The 20,843-nt window shown below is 42.0% G+C and overlaps 1 protein-coding gene across 1 annotated transcript in view; it reads right to left on the bottom strand.

Moving 5' to 3' along the window:
• The window catches only part of LOC126155352 (hemicentin-2-like), a 238,092-nt gene that overhangs the window by 25,631 nt on the left and 191,618 nt on the right, over window positions 1–20,843 (bottom strand). The gene's annotated exons all lie outside the window — the stretch shown is intronic.

Below are 20,843 nucleotides of genomic sequence, written 5' to 3' on the forward strand. Positions count from 1 at the left end.
TTGTTGCAAGTCACTAAGTGCCCTTATTCTAAAATACTGGACGAATAGAGCCTGGGTATTATGGGCATCATCCCCACCACGACGATAGGTAGTTGGTTATGTGTGTCCCAAGATTGGCTGAAATGGGTCCAGTGATTTAAGAGGAGAGTCGGAACATACTTTTTGATAATATGTATGGATTTAGCAGTTTTGGACGGTTCTTGAAATGTTTTATGTTTACAATACGTATATATTCTGAGATATTCGATGCATCTGTAAATACGAACATCCTGGAGTATCGCTGTTTGTATAAATAGCTGATTCTCTCTCTCTCTCTCTCTCTCTCTCTCTCTCTCTCTGTGTGTGTGTGTGTGTGTGTGTGTGTGTGTGTGTCGATGAGGTCAGTTTTGAATCGGCTGTGCGTTGGTGTCAGTAATAAACGGGCTACCGGTTCTAGGCAGCCCGTTGTGGTCTTCACATGCCAATGTTCTACAGAAAAATGTTTTCTGCCACTATATGCACCTTCTTTTGCCGGCCGAAGTGGCCGCGCGGTTCTGGCGCTGCAGTCTGGAACCGCGAGACCGCTACGGTCGCAGGTTCGAATCCTGCCTCGTGCATGGATGTGTGTGATGTCATTAGGTTAGTTAGGTTTAACTAGTTCTAAGTTCTAGGAGACTAATGGCCTCAGCAGTTGAGTCCCATAGTGCTCAGAGCCATTTGAACCATCTTCTTTTTGTATGTGATCAGTATCAGGAGTGTATCCAGTTTAGGGGGCACATAGTATGGTCAAAAACAACATTTTTGTTAAAGCGTTTATATTTTTATGTTTGCCAATTTCCAAGCCTCGTGAAAAGTGAGAGTCTCGAAAATAACAAAGGTTTCCAGAAGTTACAAGCTACACACATACTTTTCAGATGCGTACTGTACCATCATAGATTAAGGGTCGATCTGCGACAGCAATCGCACAACTTGCTTACAAGCCGCTAGACGACGCCGCGAAGGCTAAGAGTGCATTGCGATCGCAGGCGTGCGTGTTGCGTACGGGCCACGAGGTGCCGCCACGAGCGCAACCGTATACAAGTGCCGACGGACTTCGGCCAGCTGTCATTTTGTTGGCATCTCATTTTTGCCTATTCTCTTATTTGCTTAGTTGCTTAGCTCTTATTCGTTTATGGGTCATTTTATTGTGCTCTCTTTCAGCCATTCTGATTGTTTTGATTTACTCCCAATTGAGAAGTGCTCATTTAGGCATTTCACTTTTGCATATTTCTCATTTTGCTAATAATGTGCTCCTTAGCTTTTTACAGTTAAATTGATTAACATAGTCTCATGTAATGTTTCTGCATTTCAGCCTGTTCATATTTTGATGTTCTTTAAGTACTGTAATAATTATCGGAAGCATTTCTTCCCTTAAACTTGTGTAAAGTGTTCTCGATGTAGAATTTGTTCTGTGACACAGGAGTAAGGTTTTGAATATAAATTATATACGAAACTGTGCTGTAAAAGGAATTTATTTTTTCAGTTTGTACTACATCGGACGACAATTTTGTGATATGAGGGAGAAATTTGAGGGGCGAACCCATGGAAATAGTCTTAAGTGATCCCTTTTAAAAATAAAAATTATTGTGACTCTGAAAGACGTGACACTGTAGGCACAGAAAATTTATATACATAACACTATACGTCACAGTACGTAAGGGCCTACTCAAGTTGATGCAGTTACGGCTTGACAGGTACAGAATAGCGATGAGAAAGCGCACATTGAAAGTTTGGCCGCAGCTGCTGTCAACATCAAATCAGATATTATTCGTGATTCGAAGTAAAACCTGGCAGACTGCCGTTGGTGAACATGATCGTCATGAAGGGGTGTACGATACTCCTTGGCCATCACGAGCTTCGCTGAACCCATGGAAGCCCACGTGAATATCCCCAGAGCGTACTGGAGCAGCTGCCAGCTTGTCTCCGTGTCAAAGAGCTGTTCCCCTGGAAGATGACAGATTCACGCCCTTCCATCGACATGATGAAGAAGGTACCGGGACTAAGCAGACGATGCAACGCTCTCCCACAGTGCCGATGGTCACGTACCCATTTGAGTCGTAGTTCACGGTGTCTTGGCGTTAACATTGGCACATGCATGGGTCGTCGGTTGCAGTGGCCCATCGTTAGGACAGTTCGGTGATCTGTGTATTCACACACGCTTGTACTCTGCCGAACATTAAAGTCTGGCGTTAGTTCGTCCGTTGTTCGCCGCCTGTCCTGTTTAACCAGCTTGTCCTGCGTGCAATGTCTCACAAGTGTAAAGAGGGGTGGCCGCCAACACCAAGACGTCAGGACGTGGTTTCACATTGAGTTCGTCACGTCTTAAACACATTCACCACAACGAACACCCGACAAGTCGGGCAGTTTCCGAAATACTCGTGCTGAGCCTTCGGGCCATCATAATCTGCCCTCGGTCGAACTCAGATAGACTGCACGCCTTCTCCATTCTACAGACGGACAGTACGCTCACTGATACTGCGTGCACCGTGCGTTTGTCTGACCATCAGTCTTTTCTCGGCAGGTGACGCTTCTATTGCCTGGAAGGGCCTATATCGATAATAGGTCGGTGGTCATAATGTTCTGGCTGATCAGTGTGTATCATTCTTACAACTCGCTTTTGTGCACTCCATACTTTCCAAGTGGTGAGTTACCCAAGAAAACTGTTCCGTGCTACATTATTGAGTGGAGATGTGCATAATATGCCAGGAGGATGATTCATTTGTTTCCAAGACGAGCAATTGTACGAGGCGCAAATGTATCTGGACTTAATTATTTGAGAAGCCTAGTAATATACATCTTCCAGTTCAAGTTTTCATAAATATATACACTCAGAAATCTGAAGCATTCTGCCCTACCTACTGACTGCTCTCGTCATGTGATACATCAGTTATTGGTATGACTCCACGTGTTATACAGAAATAAATATAGTCTGATTTTCAAAATTTAGAGAGAGGACACACTGAGATAATCACCTAGTAATGTTCTGCTGCTTTCTCTCTAATTGGGTTTATTATAACACCAGTATTGTCTGCGAAAAGTACCAATTCTGCTTGTTGAATATTAATTGGAGGATCATTAACATATATAACGAACAAGAATTGACCCAAAATTGAACCCTGTGGGACTTCTTTTGTGATTTCTCTCCAGTGAATTAAGTTTTCTATCCTTCCTACACTGTTTTAATTATTCAGCACAAGCCATAAATTCAGTAACACTTCAGTTTTTCTAAAGGTATAATATGATTTACACATTCAAACGTTTGGAATGGTCGCAAAAAATTCCAATTGTCGAGATTTTGCTATTTGAGGCTCGTAATATTTTATGAGTGAATGTATAAATAGCATTATCTGTCGAGCGAGTCGTCTGGATTCCAAACTGTGATATGCTAAGTAAACTGTTTGTGCTTAAATGTGAGATTACTCTTGTGTATATTAATTTTTCGAATCCTGTGGAGAAAGATGCAAGTAAAGAAACTTGTCGTCAACTGTATAAGTCTTTCTTGTCACCTTTCTTGTAAATATGTTTGACAAATGTCTGTCCTGATCTGTCTGGAATGTTTGATTAAACCCACGAAAACAGAACTATAGTCTTTGTACTAAATACAATAATCAACATCAAAAGTATACATAGGTAATTACTCAAATAAATGGAACTAATTGTGATCAGCACAATTAAATTATACACAAGGATAACTAGATGCGTGGACTATTTGTCAAACCGTAAAAGGATGCCTTTATTCGATCCGATGCAAGATAACGGGAATCATTTAAACTTTTGTAGCTATATATTTGTCAAAGATACAATGAGTCAAGGAATTCTACGTTTTGTGTACACTGTAATTTCATGGCATTGTTATACATCACAGTGTCTTTATGCAAACAGCATTAACGTTCTGCCTCAGTGAATGGAATAATGATTCTGCACACGGTTCGCTAGTACAACGTGCTGGCTGCGACTGAACTGTAAATAATTTGCGGCCAGAGCCCTACAAAACACGTCTCTGTGTTGCGCAAGCGTGTGGTCCAATGTCTACTTACATAATTTAGCAGCCTGGCACATAATAACCACAGAACAACGTACCAAATGCTTTTCCAAAGTAATAATGAGGTGTTTAAGTGACCAGTTTTGTAGATAACTTCAGTGCAAATAAATGAGGATTTGTATATTTACAGGCATGACTTATTTAGCAAGATTCTATACACTGCAGTCTCGTATCTAATTACTGTTACACGATGGTATAACGCAACCTGTAATTTTTAAACGGATACTGAACAATTTTTTCTAAGTTTTCAACTGACGATGGACATAGTCGAAACTTTGCAATAAATGAAGAAATATATTAAGCGACCTAGACGGTTTCGCTCACAAATTGGAAACAGTTCCAATCTCCCAGCTCTGCAAACGTTTTCAGGAGGTTTCCTCCGGTAGCATGGCAAATGGTGGAAGTGGCAGTTTCCTTCCACTTCCTCATTTTTGACTGGCATACCTAACTACCACCTTACCTTGTGTTTGGATGAAAAGAATCGAGGTACTATACTGTGAAAGGTCTCTGTTGGATTCCTTTCATGTTTAATTTCTTAAATCTGTTGACATTTATGGAATAAATTCCTCTTCTAAATGTACTGTGGCGTTTCTGACTATCTGGGAGGAGACTGAGCAGAGGAACGTGTTACTTTTACACATAAACAAGAACGATCTGTCACACTACTGCACTTTAAAGCACAGTTTATATGTAATTCTTATATGTAATTCATGTCACACAGTCTCATACGGAACCTACATCCGCTTTCTTTTATATACTGTATATGATAAGATACTGTCATCCCCCTTCCCTTTTGTGTGAGAGGATGAATGAGCATATGTATTTCTAGTTGCATGCTTGAGGGAAGCAGACAAGGCTGTCTGCTAGAGAACAGTAGGACCGCATATGTATTTCTAGTTGCATGCTTGAGGGTAGCAGACAAGGCTGTCTGCTAGAGAACAGTAGGACCAACGTCGGAACAGGTAGCTACGCTTCCTAAAAGCAAAGAGGTTTCCATCCTTAGTATGGTCCTGTCCGTCCGTTGTCATGTTGGTATAGGAAGCTGCCCCTCTGGCCACTTCCGTTGGTCTTTGTGGGCCACCCTCAGGAAGTACGCTCGGCAGTAGGAGTTGCAGTGTGGCCGTGGCGAGCGTCTGAAGTGGTAAGATCTCCGGCTAAGCGCGTGTCTGTTAAGTCCGTAGGACAATGGATTTCTTAAGTTCAGCCTAACTGAAAATTTAATCACTTTTATTTCGGGTTTAGGTCTAAAATATCCGATGTTATCTTAAATTGTAGCGCAGTGTAATTATCGTGTGAAGTTCAGATTATTTTTCGGTAGTTGCTTTGTTACTACTTTGTGAGTAAAGTGGAACCACGTGTTGATCAGTAAGTCTAACTAAGTTCATCAATCTTAAATCCGAATGTGCGTGAGATTATAACGTCTCGTCTTGAGAATATTTTTTTAATATAGCAACTTTTCTTTATGCTTTCCTTTATGTTCAACCCACGTGGGGTGTACTTTGCGAGACCAGTACCACGTGCTTATATAACTGTTTGACCCATCAGGTTAATAGTAAGACGTTAGTAACCAGTTCAAGGTTTTTCTTTTGTCAATTGCTTTTCGATCTAATGTATTTTAATTATCAAAATTATTGTGGAGTTGTACGCTTTGTGTAAACCAAGTTGACCACGTGGAGCATGTGGTGTAATCATCAAAGTAGCCCTCAGCTATTCTTTTTGCGAAGACTTCACAAAGAGTTAATATGAATTTAGTATACCAGTGTGTGGTAATTACATGACGGACAGGATTGTGGTATGAACGTAATTTCTTTGGGTAAAAACTGAATCTGTTGGTTGTGGTTAATTTCTTCTTGCTTATGTTTCAATGTTCTTCGTGTGTTATTTTATGAATGGAGTGTTGTATGCAGTTTCCCAAATCTTGGCTCCATATTTTATGTGTTCCGTAAGATTACAATCTCACATTCTTTTCAATCGTAAATAAGGCACCAGCTCAGTTATAACTCACGTATAATATGCTGAAATTTCAATGAACAATCTTAAAATAAATTTCCAAGTATAAACTGATTTCTTTGTTTTTATTTAAATTCTCCTTTTTATATATATATTTTACCGGTTTTGTATGACTATTAAAAGATTATCATTAATGTTAGTCTGCTAAATATCTGATGAAACAGTTGCCCAGTAATCCACGGTTAACGTCCCCAGACAGATCACGGCTTTTAACCCACTTTCATTGTCAATTAGCACCGATTTCAGCATACCAAATTAAAGTAACTACGTTACAACTGACTCAATTAACAAACCACTCGCTCTATCTCTTGGAGTAAAGAATGATGAAACGGGAAGTAATTATTATTGGTGTCTTAAAATTTGAAATCAAAGCTAACAGCGATATTAGTCTTGACAATTAAAAATCTTCGTCGGTCCGGTAATCTATCCTATATCACCTCAAGTCGCCCTAACGAGTAGGTCACAGGGGTGTACCTCCAGGACCTACACAAACAGTCAGTGTCCTATAATTTTCAGACAGTGTACTCAACTTCTACATAACCCTTTAGAGACACTCTGCTACCACTGAGCAGAAATAATACACCACTGGCCATTAAAATTGCTACACCACGAAGATAACATGCTACAGACGCGAATTTTAACTGACAGGAAGAAGATGCTGTGATATGCCAATGATTAGCTTTTCAGAGCATTCACACATGGTTGCCACCGGTGGCGAAACCTACAACGTGCTGACATAAGGAAAGTTTCCAACCGATTTCTCATACACAAACAGCAGTTGCCTGGGAAATGTTGTTGTGATGCCTCGTGAAAGGAGCAGAAATGCGCACCATCTCGTTTCCGACTTTGATATAGGTCAGATTGTGGTCTATCGCGTTTGCCGTTTATCGTATCGCAACATTGCTGCTCGCGTTGGTCGAGATCCAATGACTGTTAGCAGAATATGGGATCGGTGGGTTGACGAGGGTAAAACGGAACGCCGTGCTGGATCCCAACGGCCTCGTATCACTATCAGTCGAGACGATAGGCATCTTATCCCCATGGCTGTAACGGATCGTGCAGCCTCGTCCCGATCCCTGAGTCAACAGATGGAGACGTTTGCAAGACAACCACCATCTGCAGTAACAGTTCGACGACGTTTGCAGCAGCATGGAGCCCATGGCTGCGGTTACCCTTGACGCTGCATCACAGACAGGAGTGCCTGCGATTGTGTACTCAACGACGAACCTGGGTGCACGAATGGCAAAACGTCATTTTTTGGATGAATCCAGGTTCTGTTTACAGCATCATGATGGTCTCATAAGTGTTTGGCGACATCGCGGTGAACGCACATTGGTAGCGTGTATTCGTCATCGCCATACTGTCGTCTAACCCAACCTAACCCAACCCACACGGCGTGATGGTATGGGGTGCCACTGGTTGCCCGTCTCTGTCACCTCTTGTTCGCATTGACCGCATTTTGAACACATTTCAGATGTGGTACGACCCGTGGCTCTACCCCTCATTCGATCCCTGCGAAACCCTACATTTCAGCAGGATAATGCACGACCGCATGTTTCAGGTCCTGTACGGGCCTTTCTGGATACAGAAAATGTTCGACTGCTGCCCCGGCCAGCACCTTCTCCAGCTCTCTCACCAATTGAAAACGTCTGGTCAATGGTGGCCGAGCAACTGGCTCGTCACAATACGCCAGACACTACTCTTGATGAACTGTGGCATCGTGTTGAAGCTGCATGGCCAGCTGTACCTGTACAATCCATCCAAGCTCTGTTTGACTCAATGCCCAGGCGTACCAAGGCCGTTATTACGGCCAGAGGTGATTGTTCTGGGTACTGATTTCTTACGATCTAACATCCCAAATTGCGTGAAAATGTAATCACATGTCAGTTCTAGTATAATATATTTGTCAAATGAATACCCGTTTATCATCTGCATTTCTACATCTACATCTACATCTACATGATTACTCTGCAATTCACATTTAAGTGCTTGGCAGAGGGTTCATCGAACCACAATCATACTATCTCCCTACCATTCCACTCCCGAACAGCGCGCGGGAAAATCCAACACCTAAATGTTTCTGTTCGTGTTCTGATTTCTCTTATTTTATTTTGATGATCATTCCTACCTATGTAGGTTGGGCTCAACAAAATATTTTCGCATTCGAAAGAGAAAGTTGGTGACAAAATTTCGTAAATAGATCTCGCCGCGACGAAAAACGTCTTTGCTTTAATGACTTCCATCCCAACTCCCGTATCATATCTGCCACACTCTCTCCCCTATTACGTGATAATACAAAACGAGCTGCCCTTTTTTGCACCCTTTCGATGTCCTCCGTCAATCCCACCTGGTAAGGATCCCACACCGCTCAGCAATATTCTAACAGAGGACGAAGGAGTGTAGTGTAAGCTGTCTCTTTAGTGGACTTGTTGCATCTTCTAAGTGTCCTGCCAATGAAACGCCACCTTTGGCTCGCCTTCCCCACAATATTATCTATGTGGTCTTTCCAACTGAAGTTGTTCGTAATTTTAACACCCAGGTACTTAGTTGAATTGACAGCCTTGAGGATTGTACTATTTATCGAGTAATCGAATTCCAACTGGTTTCTTTTGGAACTCATGTGCATCACCTCACACTTTTCGTTATTTAGCTTCAACTGTCACCTGTCACACCATACAGCAATCTTTTCTAAATCGCTTTGCAACTGATACTGGTCTTCGGATGACCTTACTAGACGGTAAATTACAGCATCATCTGCAAAAACCTAAGAGAACTGCTCAGATTGTCACCCACGTCATTTATATAGATCACGAACAGCAGAGGTCCCAGGACGCTTCCCTGGGGAACACCTGATATCACTTCAGTTTTACTCGATGATTTGCCGTCTATTACTACGAACTGCGACCTTCCTGACAGGAAATTGCGAATCCAGTCGCACAAATCAGACGATACCCCATAAGGCCGCAGCTTGATTAGAAGTCGCTTGTGAGGAACGGTGTCAAAAGCTTTCCGGAAATCTAGAAATACGGAATCAACTTGAGATCCCCTGTCGATAGCTACGTTACACAAAAACGATGTTTTCCGAAACCACGCTGATTACGTATCAATAAATCGTTCCCTTCGAGGTGATTCATAATGTTTGAATTCAGTATATGCTCCAAAACCCTACTGCAAACTGACGTCAATGATATAGGTGTATAGTTCGATGGATTACTCCTACTACCCTTCCTAAACACTGGTGCGACTTGCGCAATTTTCTAATCTGTAGGTACAGATCCATCAGTGAACGAGCGGTTGTATATGACTGCTAAGTAGGGAGCTATTGTATCGGCGTAATGTGAAAGGAACGTAATCGGTATACAATCTGGACCTGAAGACTTGCCCGTGTCAAGCGATTTGAGTTGCTTCGCAACCCCTAAGGTATCTACTTCTAAGAAACTCATGCTAGCAACTGTTCGTGTATCAAATTCTGGAATATTCCATTCGTCTTCCCTGGTGAAGGAATTTCGGAAAACTGCGTTCAATAACTCCGCTTTAGCGGCACAGTCGTCGGTAACAGTACCATCGGCACTGCGCAGCGAAGGTATTGACTGCGTCTTGCCGCTTCTGTACTTTACATACGACCAGAATTTCTTCGGTTATTCTACCAAATTTCGAGACAATGTTTCGTTGTGGAACCTATTAAAGGCATCTCGCATTGAAGTCCGTGCCAAATTTCGCGTGTCTGTAAATTTTAGCCAATCTTCGGGATTTCGCGTTCTTCTGAACTTCGCATGCTTTTTCCGTCGCCTCTGCAACAGCGCTCGCACCTGTTTCTTTTTGGTGTAGCAGTTTTAATGGCCAGTAGTGTAGAAAAGAAACATCAGTGACGTAAAGTTTTATTTGGTGCTGGAGGCATGTCCAGTGGCCTCAGAGGTATGATTCAAACTTAATTTTATACCCCTAATATCGGGCCGTAAACATCAAGCACGGGTTCAAGAACCTGAGACGTAAGCTTTTCCGAAGGGCTCAAGCATTCGAGGATGATCCTCCAATCAACTTTCTTTCAGTAAAATCTCACTGACGATACATTAGATTAAAATTTTCGGTACCAAGCCTTACAGAAGAAAAAGGCGTGCGAGGTATCACTGTATGTATATATGACATCCTACAAAATTTTTCTGACCAAGGCGAATCACCCAAACGTAGTCTGGAAAATTCAGTATATGTATACAGTACAGTATTAACAACGCGTGTAAGAGCAGTCTGGGATGAAATACAGATATCATTCTCTGGATGAGTCGATTATACAAAATGAAACTACACTCTATTCCTTACTGTAGCAGCTGCCAGGTACTCTATTCTCCCGCTCACTTCGGATGTCAGAACCAAGCTTACATGTGGAACTAGAACCGCAAGGAACTCGTAGTGCTAAACTGATCTGATCCGTAAGCCATTGAAATCACGGTCGTACTACACGCTGACTGATGTTTGCTTCCTAAGGCATCTGACTGTGTGAATCAGGATATTCTCGTAGATAAACTGAAGTTTTAGGGGCCTGACAGTGCAACCAACCAACGTATAATGTCATATCCATCTTAAAAAATACAGGAGGATGAGTATCTGAACAAATGCAGTCAGGGGCAATTAGTTTGAGTGGTGTGGGGCGGCGGGTGTAAGGGTGTAATGTAGAAAAGATGCATTTCCCGATCGATTAGCAACATATGTGGGTTGGCGGGTGAAATAATTGTTGTTATTTATGCTGTCTTTTGCTGTTCTCAACACTGGCTCTCTAACTACAATATTGGCAACCAGAAGGTGATTAGCAAAACGTGAAGTCTGTAATTAGAATCCCTAGAGCCCACTTCATCTGAGAAATACATTTATAGCTACAGCTTATAGCTCTGAGGAATTAGGAGATTGTCTGGGATTCATAATCAAAAACGATTCTCTCTAAAATGTTCACTATATTCTGAAATTCACAGACCAAAAAGAATCCACACAAACCAACTACTAGAGCAGTTCAGAGTCTAATGCGCTGAAGCAACTACAACGGTCAAATTAAATGTTTAAGTGAATGCTCGCCATAATTTGATGATAACGTTCATCAAACGCCATGATGAATAATGGTAGAATCTCTGTCCCGCGACGGCACGTTAAAATACGATATACGCAAACTGCAGATGGATCATTAAAGTCATCCCAGAATTAACACTTCACTCGAAAACGATTTCATGGTTACGCGTATCCCTAGTAACTTATTACGGCATCCGAGGCTGTTTATAGCAATGATACCGACGCGACGCGACTCCCGGCACAGGTGGTGTGTTATTCAGCGTCTGGAGAGAACTGGGGCCTTCCTCTCTCGCGCAGCGTTCTTATATATAAAGCCGCGGTGCGGACGGCTAAGGGAACGCCTGATCAATTCCGCTCTCCCGACTAGCCGCTGGGCTAGTTCAAATGGCTCTGAGCACTATGGGACTTAACATCTATGGTCGTCAGTCCCCTACAACTTAGAACTACTTAAACCTAACTAACCTAAGGACATCACACAACACGCAGTCATCACGAGGCAGAGAAAATCCCTGTCCCCGCCGGGAATTGAACCCGGGAACCCAGGCGCGGGAAGCGAGAACGCTACCGCACGACCACGAGCTGCAGACGCTGGGCTAGTAATGCACCACTTGAAGTTATTGAATAAATCATTGCTTCCTTGGCTGATGGCCGATGAAGCTCTCAATTTAAATGTGCATTCAGCACACAGGTAAGTAATCATAATAAAAGTATGACGTGGCTAAGTCAAATATTTTGGGCGAGAGAATTAATTTAATTACACTACACGCAGTAGACGAGCTCTGAACTTGCCCTTTGGAGATGCGCTATCGCTATAGTTTTATAGTTATTCAATTGAAACTTCTCACATCTTTATGATTTTAGCGGATCTCCCTTCCACTTAAATTTAAACATCCTAGCCTTATTTATTCGCCTACTTAATCTATCTAGCTTCCTTAATTTCTAAGACAAAAACCAGAAAATCATGAATTTCAACTAAAATTTTAGTTTGTGAGATCCAGAATACTGTTTCTACTAAATTATTATGCAAAAGGACTCTAAATATAAATTTTTAAGTTTCTAGCTCTTTTCTGTTGCGCCAATGATTTTTACAGAAAAACGTCCAAATTTCGAAAATGGTTAAAGTTATTGAACTAATATTCAACACATATTTATTTAGTATTTCTCCTGACATGCTAGAAACGTTTCAGGTTATTTACTTGATTTTTAAAGTATTGCCTAACATTTATGACGTCAGAGCTAGTTACAGCGGACTAGGCTGGCACACAATGGAAAGACTGATGTGAATTTTATACGGCGTGAGTAGGCTGCTTCGCTACAATGGGGAGAAGTCACGTACTGGGTTTCCCAAAAGCTCAATCTTAAGTCCGCTATTGTTTCTCATATATGTAAACGATCTTCTGTCTAATTTACAATAAGCAGAATTAATTCATTTGCAGCTGACACTAGTGCAGTAATCAGTCCAAGCATACATACAGCAATAGAAGAACTGGTAAACAAAGCCCTTAAAAGAAATATCGACTGGTTTTCTGTGGATAGTACCACCCTCAATTTTAAAAAGACAACATACACAGTTATGCACATGTAGAAGTACTACACCAGTGATAACCGTAACACATGGTGAGGAAATTGGGTGGACAAATCTTCGTGGTTGTCCATTTTAATGACAATTTAATGTGGAAAAAGAACGTTTTGAAACTCGTAAAACAACTTAGTTGAGTTACATTTGCGCTTAGAATAACCACAAATCTATGGACGAGACAAATCGGTAGGTTGATTTTCCTATATTTTAGTCCAATAATGGCATATGGAATAATGTTCTGCGACAACTCACCTTCAAGAAAGAAAGTCTTCATCGCTAAAACTCTTTCTGTAAGAATAATCTGTGTTGCTCATTCAAAAGCATCCTGTGGACATATGGGGCGTCCTGACTACTGCGTCACAGTATACTTATTCCCTAACAAAGTTTATTGTAAACAACTCGCTGGGGTTCAAAAGGAACAATGATGCACCTACATCAATACCAGAAGGAGTAATGATAGTAATTACTCCTCATTAAGGTTGTTTATAGCAGAAAACGGGGTACACCTGGTGGCATATAATCACTGACAGACTACAAAGTATTATTTGGAAACTAACCAGAAAAGTTTCTATTTGAAAAATCTTCTATAATATAGAATAATTTCTGTTATTGTAAAGTGTAAAATGTTGTAGATAGGAATTACTAATTCACAGTTGCATGTTTAATAATGGTAATTAAAGAAACTTATAAATGTTCAGCATGTAGCCACAATTACAAATTAATTTACATTGTGAATGTAAAATGACTCTTTCAACATCGTTACGATTTATCATGCAAATGATCCATGGAATAAGAATCTAAGTAACTAGCCTAATACAAATTGAATGGTTAAATTTAAGTAGTGGGTCACTTCACTTACTACGTACATTGGCAAAATATCTTTGTGTAAGAATAATATGTGGTGCTCACTCATAAGCATCTTGTGGACATCTGGGGCATTCTGATTACTGCTTTACAGTATACCTATTCCCTAAAATAGTTTATTGTAAATATCGCAATGGGGTTTAAAATGGAAAATGATGCACTTAGTTCAATACCAGAAGGAAAAATGACAGTAATTACTCCTCATTATGGGTGTTTTTAGCGGAAAAAGGGGTACTCCTAGGAGCATATCACTGACAGACTGCAAAGTATAATTTGGAAACGAAGTGGAAAAGTTTCTCCTTGACAAATTTATCTATTCCGTAGAAGAATTTCTATTTTTGTAATGAGTAAAAGGTTGTGGATAGGAATTACTAATTCACAGTGGCATATTTGATAATAGTAATTAAAGAAACTTATAAATGTTCGGCATGTAGCCATATTTACAAATTAATTTTTATTGTGAATGCAAACTGACTCGTTCTACATCGTTACAATATATTGTGCAAATGATCAATGGGATATGAATCTAGGTAACTAGCCTAATACAAACCGAATGGTTAAATTTAAGTAGTGGGACATTCCGCTTACTAAGTACACTGCAAAAAATTGCTGATCACAGGTTACAACGCGCTAATACACCAGTACCGTGTTAAACCTCCAGCCTTCACAATATACTGAGCTCGGCAAGGTAGAGAGACCACAAGTCTGTGGAGGCATATCTCATACAGCTGTATCCCGCTCGTTGCTCATCAGGTCCCGTAGAACTACCGCGCTTCAGGGACTGCTGCATTCAGCGCTCTTCCGAATACCCACAAACAGTTCATCTGGGATGAAGATCGCGTTGTTTAGTGGGTCCGTCGAGATGTTATACATCGCTTGAGTGTTCATCAAAACAGGAACATTTCAGTACAGCCCTTTGAAGACGGCTGTCGTCCTCTTGGAGTATGGGACTTCACACAAGATACTGATCATGATGATGTAGAGTAAAGGCCTGTTCACCGATCTACTCGTGCGAGCTGGCTGGCGCTCACGCTTCGGCAATCGGCAGTCGGCCCCGTCGCGACGAGTAATGGAGGAAAACGAGAAGGGGAGGGGAAGACGAATTGGGAGAAGGCAGCAGGCACGAGAAGCTGTTGTCAACGAGTCTATTCTAAGGCCGCCAATAGTTCTATGGAGACGTAGCGCATCATGGCGGCTAATTAATGCCTTCTGTAGCTAGAACTGTTCCAACGATGAGAAATAACGATCTGATGACGCACCCGACATGGGGCAGCTAAGTACTGATGATATTTGTTACGATTGATGCAGCCTATTTGTAAATGCCTATTTCTGGATGCAGTTTAAATTGAGGTCAACACGTGTATCAGGACCATTTTATTCACACGTAAAAAACAAAAACATTACATGTCGCTGGATACTACATATTTTGTTTTTTTATTAAAGCATCAATGTCTGGTATCACTTTCTCAGCACTGTTAGTTCGAAGATCAACTTTTAAATTGAAGTAAGGCAATGAGCTTCTGTGGATCGATTTCGTTGTCTTGGTTGCTGGAAAAGTTGCTCGCACAAGTATGTAGGTCCAAAGACTGAGATAATAATACCTGCAGACTTGTGAAGCTGCTGATATTTATGTTGATGGAAATTTTTGTACGAGCCTATAAGACTTGTTTTATTATGAAACGTATCATGCAGCTGCTTGAGACACTGCAGGTCTGTAAGTTGTGACTGTGGCTAGGCATCCTGCATCGATGCTTTATAAATTGATTACTGGTGTGTGTGCACACGCTGGTGTGTCGGCCTTTCATTTGTAAGTTCCTAACCCGGCTATAATGCTGCTTCCCATCTATCTTAGAAGAGCTCGACCCCAGTTTAAGCACTGTGCATTAAGTATTCAGGGCGTCCCAGAAATGTTACAACAAATTTCGAGGGGTTGTCTTGAGGAATTAATCAAGGATAGGATCCCGTGTCGGAAAATGTCATCCAACGGCGCTACAGACCGTCGAAGTTATAGGCGCTCGCGCCTACTACTACGCCATCACTTCGGGAGCTAATGCGAAAGCCTCCCAAAGTTGTTTGTTATTAGATGATCGCAACTGATTGCCACGATGGTCAGTGGAGAAGATGGGGCTAACCACTGCATAGAATGGCCTTGTCCCCTGCGAACACGATGTACTGTTGCCTCTTTAAAATCTGCAATTTTTTTCGGTATTCGGGAGAAAAATAACCTGCAGACGGAAACCACTGTCCGAAATCGTCATCCACAGAGACACCAGAGCACCGCACTCATAGGAGACAAAACTTATCTACGCTGCAGTTAGCACCATCTTCTCCACTGGCGATCGTGGCAATCAGTCGCGATCACTAAATGACAAACAACGTAGCGAGAGGTTCGGCCTACGGTTCGTCAGCGTACAAAATTATGTTTACTGCCGAAACAGTGGCCTAGTGACAGGCGCCAGCATTTATAACTTCGACGCTCTGTACGTCGTTGGATGACGCTTCCTCATACGGGACCCTACCCTCGATTTGTTCATCAAGACACCCTTTACAACATCTCGAAGTTAGTCGAAACATTTCTGGGACGTCCTGTAAACACACATGTTCAAAACTGCGGTAAACTTAACATATTGTCATTTCTCTGAAGACGGCACACAGTTGGCACCTCTTGTGCACTACGTGGTAGCCACTTCATATCTGGACCGCTCGCTACTCAGGTGCCCGCCGAGCGTGAGCGCTCGTGTTCGGCTAGCTGCCTCCAAAACAGGCCCGCACTTGGTCAGCGACAATCTTGAAATGAACATCCTCGTTAATGTTCAGAGGAAAGACGGGCCGAAGTTATACTACGAAAAACACCTGTAGAACACTTCAAAAGTGTTTAGGACCCGAACTACACCCTAACCATACTGCACGCTAGATACCGACGACGCTACACGTCTACAGCCATTTACTGTCTCGTTTGTGCCATTTTTGGCCCATCAAAGATATTGAGCTTTATGCTGAATTGCAAGCAACGGTTTCGTGCGAGATTTCAGACTACAAGTGTCCACTGAATGCATTTCTGTTCGTAATGTTCGCGCGAAAGCTGGTTGACATGGCCCTGTATTCACTGACAATAGCAATTCCTGTTAGTTTTCGAAGTGACCGTCATCGATAAGGCGTGACGCTCGTCTCCAACCATAGATGGTTAGTGTCACTTTAAGACGACCGTGACGACTGTTCTTATGCAGTACTAGATGGTCTCTATTCCTTGTGGATGCGTTGGACAGTTCACGTTGGCATAAGTCGTGCAACTTCATTCACAATGTGGTGATGGAGGTGTCAAAAAATGACAGCTCCCTCCTCTTATTGTGACACGTTCTCGCGTTTACCCACGTTACAGCGCTGATTCTGCAATACCGACTGCGAATTACACACCACGGCCATGTTTAAGTTAACGAAGCAGTATCACATTACTGCCAGGTTCGAGTTCTGTGACGTCAACAACGCTCCAAAGTGATCAGTGTGCCCTTTCTCAGGGGTGACTGATACGCTGATCAAAACAATTGGGAGAATATGACTTTGGGCGTCTGCCACACTCCACTGAGTAGCTGTTAAGGATTGGGTATGTTACCTAATCACACCTTAATCTTTCACAAATTAAGTAAAATATCATTACATCATCGATCGTTAGCGTAAAAAGAACTGAAATGCGTGACAGCTGTCGAAAACAAACTGGAAAAGATCATCCATTCCGTCATCCTTGGTGCTTTTCGTTGGACTCGGAGAGCTTCAATAAGGCGTATGTCCGCCTGAGCACTTACCCCTGTCTGACACCTACGTGGCATGCTCCGTATAAGTCCACGGAGGTCACCGAATGGTATCCATTTCCTTTCTTCAAGGAAACCCCGTGATAGTTCCTGGAGAGCTTTTCCTGGAAAAGGACGATCACGAATGCGTCCGTCAAGCATGTCCCAAATGTACATGATGGGGTTTAGGTCAGGACACACCGCTGGCCATTCCGTAACTTCAATGGTCAAGCTTCGCAAGACATCGATGCTGACGGCTGCTACGGGGCCATTGGCATTACAAGGAATTAAAACCACCACCATATGTGGCAGCCACTACATGGTCTAACAGGATCTGTTCACTGTACTGCCCGGCGGTGAGGTGACTGTGGACAAAGACAAGATCCACATGGCTATCAACACTGAAGCCTCCTCTCTCCATCACTGAACCTTGGCCTAATCTGCGAATTTTTGGGACATCATTTGGCAGGTACCACTCACCATTTGTCTCTGTACACGACTACGACCATTATCTTGCGTGAAGATGACATCTGGACTCGTCTGTGAATAACCTGTTTCGTCAGCGACGAAGTTTCCAGTTCACATGGGAACGGCAGAACTTAAGCGAGCTGCAAGAAGTTGTCATGTCAAGTGTGCTATTCCAACAGGACGTTTGTCTCGTAAGATCCTTTCTCATAACCTGTTCATTACAGTATGATTTGACATAGTGGCTCCAGTGGTCTTTCTGAGATCGTCTTGAGGTACTTTGACGGTAGCCGTAAGTACGATACCGCAACGCAGAGATGGCCAAATATCGGTCTTCACGTGGTGTTGTAATGCGTCGGTGACCTTGACCAACACGTTTTGTATACTGACCTGAGGGTCACCTGATACTGTAGGTCACAACACATCTAACAGGTAACGAATAATTTTAATTGTTTTCTACACTGAAAGCGAAGATGTCAAGCCATGCAATAAGACCACAGGTAACGGCTGTATCAAAATAGATGTAACATTACGGGCGTTGATATATGTTTCCCCTAATTCTTTTGAACCGAGTATTTTGTCTAGTGAACTTATAGGAACGCAGCCAAACATATAAAGGATTTATTTTATTCCGAACAAGTGTTTCACGTTAAGCTATAGGAAGCGTTGTTGTTGTTTCTGTGGTCTTCAGTCCTGAGACTGGTTTCATGCAGCTCTCCATGCTAGTCTATTCTGTGCAAGCTACTTCATCTCCCAGTACCTACTGTAACCTACATCCTTGTGAATCTTCTTAGTGTATTCATCTCTTGATCTCCCTCTACGATTTTTGCTCTCCACGTTGCCCTCCAATACTAAATTGGTGATCCCTTGGTGCCTCAGAACATGTCCTACCAACCGATCCCTTCTTCTAGTCAAGTTGTGCCTCTTCTCCCCAATTCTGTTCAATATCTCCTCATTAGTTATGTGATCTACCCATCTAATCTTCAGCATTCTTCTGCAGCACCACATTTCGAAAGCTTCTATTCTCTTCTTGTCCAAACTATTTATCGTCCATGTTTCACTTCCATACATGGCTACACTCTGTACAAATACTTTCAGAAACGACTTACTGACACTTAAATCTATACTCGATGTTAACAAATTTCTCTTCTTCAGAAACGCTTTCCTTGCCATTGCTAGTCTACATTTTATATCCTCTCTACTTCGACCATCATGAGTTATTTTGCTCCCCAAATAGCAAAACTCTTTTCTACTTTAAGTGTCTCATTTCCTAATCTAATTCCCTCAGCATCAACCGAGATAACTCGACTACATTCCATTATCCTCGATTTGCTTTTGTTGATGTTCATCTTATATTCTCCTTTCAAGACACTGTCCATTGCGTTCAACTGCTCTTCCAAATCCTCTGCTGTCTCTGACAGAATTGCAATGTCATCGGCGAACACTTAAAATTGTTATTTCTTCTCCATGGATTTTAATACCTACACCGAATTTTTCTTTTGTTTCCTTTACTGCTTGTTCAATATACAGATTGAATAACATCGGGGATAGGAAGCGTTATCCACCGTAAAATTTGACAGTTGTTCGTCAACTTGTGTCACTTGTCAATGAACTCATTGAATATTTAGCCTTTTATAAGTTTTCCTTTGTGTTGCGTTGTCTCGGGAAGGACCAACAGACAGCTAAACCTATAACTAGAGCTAGTAACTAGTGGACGAGACAGGCACCGTAGGACCTCCAAGAGCTGTTAAAGGAAGGAGGACCGAAGATGTATACAGCGCTTGTTATCGGGCTACAGGGACACAGATAGTTCCACAATAAAAGCGTGTCGAAGAGAGCTGACAAATGGACACATGAATGGATCGTGTGGTTTACAGATGTTGTATAACTACAAGTAACTCAGAAAGCAAGAAATTTTTCAAAAAAATGGTTCAGATGGCTCTGAGCACTATGGGACTTAACTGCTGTGGTCACCAGTCCCCTAGAACTTAGAACTACTTAAACCTAACTAACCTAAGGACATCACACACATCCATGCCCGAGGCAGGATTCGAACCTGCGACCGTAGCGGTCGCGCGGTTCCAGACTGTAGCGCTTAGAACCGCTCGGCCACTGTGGCCGGCCGAAATTTTTCAGAGAGGATCTATCTCGACGAGTGTGTATGTTTAGCATTATCTGCGTAGACACGTGGCATGATAGATTGTTTCGCCCTACTTTACTATTATTTAGTACTTATAGCTAAAATCGCATTCTCACTGCTGAGTTGGTATAGAACATAGCGTTTAGGTGAATGCTCCTTATTTGTGTTGCACCAATTTGCTGTTGTACATTTTTTTCTTAATGAAGAGATTTATCATAATTGTTTTTCACAAACTACAGAAAGGTGGAATTAGAAAAAAATGTTATTTATTTAATGACATTACTACACACTTACGTTTCTAACATTAGTTAGTACTCCCTGCAGGGACTAAATGATTGTAACGCACAGCGGAACATAAATACGAAGCTGACAACGATAACAATACCGTTTATTTCCATGGCCTCGCAATTTACTACGCTCACAGAGTCGGAACAATAATGAAAACTTTCCTAATCCACAGGTAACGACACCGCTCCCTACAGTGTGTAAGCAGTTGTTATAATTTGACGGCATCCCGGGTACTGCATGCTATACTAACCAGCGCTGTCTGTTGGTTGTACGTGAAAACTTAAAAGGCAAGGCCAGTATGTACCTGCGCAACAATGAAATAATTCTAACTCACTAACTTAATTGTTTCTGTCTGCCCTACCTGTTTCAAAAAGTGTAACGCGGAGACACTTTGCTAACCAGCAATGGCCGTCTTAGATTAACAAGTGACCTTTGGCCTAGGCAAGAGACTTGTCACGCGGATTTATAGAGGAAATTATTTATTGTGAGCATGAATCATAAATGCAAATTACTCCAAAGTGGGGCTACTGCGCAAAATCGTCGTTTTACTAAACGACCTAAATATTTTACAAAAAAGCTGCTTAGCATGAATAATTT

The sequence above is a fragment of the Schistocerca cancellata genome, chromosome 2 (genome assembly GCF_023864275.1).
Source record: "Schistocerca cancellata isolate TAMUIC-IGC-003103 chromosome 2, iqSchCanc2.1, whole genome shotgun sequence".
In the NCBI taxonomy this organism is placed as follows: domain Eukaryota; kingdom Metazoa; phylum Arthropoda; class Insecta; order Orthoptera; family Acrididae; genus Schistocerca; species Schistocerca cancellata.